Source organism: Myripristis murdjan, chromosome 18 (assembly GCF_902150065.1).
Source record: "Myripristis murdjan chromosome 18, fMyrMur1.1, whole genome shotgun sequence".
In the NCBI taxonomy this organism is placed as follows: Eukaryota; Metazoa; Chordata; class Actinopteri; order Holocentriformes; family Holocentridae; genus Myripristis; species Myripristis murdjan.
The window spans coordinates 4,749,835-4,753,184 of record NC_043997.1 but is presented as its reverse complement, the minus strand read 5'-3'; positions in this window follow the sequence as shown (position 1 = coordinate 4,753,184).

The following is a 3,350-nucleotide window of genomic DNA, read 5'->3' as shown; positions in this document are numbered from 1 at the left end:
CTCCATCAATTGTTCTACCTTTTTGGGTGAACAGCTGCTTCTGTGATTCCTGGCTGCTAGTGCGGTCATTCAGCAAAACCACAAATCACTCAAGAGTCCATCCAGTCATCTACGGCGTCTGGTGTGGTGGCCAAGGCACAGAAGGCACAAGTCACATCACTGAAGTTCTTCCATGTATTCCATGTCGTCTTCTTGAACCTTCCTCCAAATGATGACAGTGTCAAAACCAGTAAAAGCAAGAAGCATGATGAGTGTTGATTACCTGTTTCTCAGTGGCAGGGGATGTGACACAAGTTGCCCGTAAAGAGAACAGCTCAGCTTTGTTCTCATCAATACGTAGATACTCTGGCCAATTCTCAGGAATGGCACTGGATGGCTCAATGCGTCAACAAATTCCCTTCCCTCTCTTGCCACATGTTTCAGCCTTCAGTGTTTAGTTAACCAGACAATACCACACACAATTTCCCATCAAGAGAAAAAAAACTCCCTCGAATTGGCTGGCCTCCAGTCCAAGAAAACTCCAAGTCTCAACAAGAACATATCATCCCTGAAGAATGACTATTCCCTGGAAATCTGGATGAATTCTTTGAGCATGAAAACCAGTCATGTCCACCAGCACTGTCACAAATGGGCAAGCTGAGAACTGGCACCAAGTGGGACTTGGTGGGCTGTTTGATGGACCTGGTTCCTTCACATTAAAATGCATCCATTCCCACTGTCCAAGTCATCATTCCTGATGGGGCTGCGATCATGAACATGCTGCGACCTGGTGCTGCAAAGACATTTTCAGATTATGCACAGCAAGTGTTCTTGCCATACATCCAGTCTCAGCTGGAGCATTTCTGCAGAGTCGATGTTGTGTGGGAAGAATATCTCCCTGAAAGGCTGATGGCGGAAACACGCAGCAAGAGAAGAAAGTTTTATTTTGTACTGTTTAAAGTCAGTGAGTTTTTATTTTAGCCTGCTATAATGTCTAGTTGTTAAACTGGAAGCCTGAGCAAAGGAAAACAACATTATCTTGCATGTTTGTATCATAAAACAGGATATTTTTTATACTTTATGTCACTTGTAGCATTGACTGAATTTATTTTGAACCGACACTCCCCCCCCCCCCCCCCCCCCCCCCCCCCCCCCAGCTCTTTCTAGTTCCTTAAACTAATTTTGTCTTTCGTTGGGGAATCATGTCTCTGTTTTCCTTTAGAAAACAAACAAAAAATCCCCAAGCTTGGGTCATCACAAAAAATCTTATTTTTCAGAGATTTCCAAACCTTGAAAAAATCATTACACTTAAACCACGGGTCCCAGAAAGCTGATTTTTTTTCCTGGCTTGTTCAGACTGCAGCCTGTGCTGAATTCAGAAGTCTGTCAAGGTATATTCTTCAAAATATGCAAAAATAAGTGAATGATACAAGTATTGACTCATATGCTCCAAATAGATCAGTCAAACAGTGAGTCTGCAGTGATATTCAATAACATTCAATATTTTCTCACCAAATTTTATTACATTATTATTAAACAATTTGGATTTCTAATTGGAAAAGGAACAGGAACACACATTTATACAAAAAGAGCTGCACAGGGAGGTTTCTGGCTAGTAACAACATTCTTGTACAAGCTGCATTAAGTAGCATTGAAAATAACATGAAAAAAATGTGTTGAAATTTGAATAGCGCCAGCACAATAAACAGTAAAAATCAAAACAACACCAGGATTTTCACTCACCGATCCTGGTGTATGTGGAAAAAACAGTAAGGACAAATGAGTGATGTTACATTTCTACGTCCTACCTCCTAAAGGAAAACTCCCTGCTGGCAGTTTGCTTAGTCAGGGAGGAGGGGCCAACTTTGAGTGTTGTGTTTACAAACCACAGCTGATGAATCAGACTCATTCTGCCTTAAATATCAGATCAGAATCACATAACCATAACACAAATATGAAGGAGTGTATTAAGTGTAATAAAGTGACAACAGCTGTATGCTGTCAGAGCTGAAGTGCTTGACTTGCACTCCAACCTGTCATAGTAATGCTGTCTTTTGGCGGCATCTAGTGGCCATTAACTGGTACTACATTTGACTCTTTTTTTTTTCTTTTTTTTTCTTTCTTTTTTTCTCTCTCCCACCTAGGTCACCCTGATGATATGATAGATAATGTCGACCTGTCAAATGGTATCTAGCTACTTAAACACAACAACAGCAAAAAGATTGTAATACTTTCTTCTCTGTATCAAGCAAACGATAAGAGCTGACGCCCTTTAGCTGATCATTTACGCAAACACGAAGACTGACAACACCTGAGGGCTATTTCACAGACTCGGGTTCACTGAGTAACCCTGAGTTTGTTAGCCCCCAGTTAACAGAAAGCTGGGTTAGCAAACCTGAGGGCTGTTTCACAAAAGAAGAATGAAGAAATTCAGGATAACAGAACAAGTGAGGCTTGACCAAGTCTAGTCAGTCCATCCTGGCTTAGTGTGTTTTCCTGGTCTGGAGCCGGCTAGCTGCCCAGAATAAACCTCCATGGTAACTTTCATGCCACTGCTGTTGTGAAACCCAGTCAAGGTGAAATTCAGCCAGGATACCTGAGAAATCCTGGCTTAATCCCCTATCTAGGTTTTATGAAACAGCCCTCTGCAGAGAAAATTCGGCAACCAGCTGTCAGTGATTTGGTTGACATTAGTGTCCCTGAAGATTAGGAACAGTCATCTATTGGTCACATTCATGATCACTGGTGGTAAATCCCCAGGGTGGGGATTGTGTGAAAAAAGGGTGGGGAAACACAAACATTATTAGAAATAAAATTGGTTAAAAAAATACAGGGTGTACACAAAGTCTCTTTACAATTTAAAAAATCTATTACAAAAGCAACTAATGAGATATGTTATTCAGATTTGTTCTGTGTACTCAGTGGTTATCAAAGTTTTTAATCACATTGCATTTGTGTATTTCAGGTACCCTGTTGATGAAATAGGTTCTGTTAAATAAACCCCTAAAAAAATGGCTACACCTTAAGAAAAGGCACAATGTGTATCGTGGTTTATTGAAACAAAATTGAATATAAAGACTCAGCAAAACTACAGGGTTTTGTTAAAGATATGGGGTATGGAACAAAGATATGGGACATCAACGACCTGAAGCAAAAGGTCACTGATGCCGTTGCCACCATTGATGAGGCTCTGCTGCAGTGAACACGGCAAGAAATCGAGTCCCGTCTTGATGTGCTTTGTGCAACTAACGGTGCCCATATAGAGGTGGATTAAATGAGGCAAACAAACTTCAATATCTACTCCTCATTTTGTAATTCCCACAGATTTGTGTATTCATTTGCTTTTGTAGTAAATTTGTTAAATTGTAAAG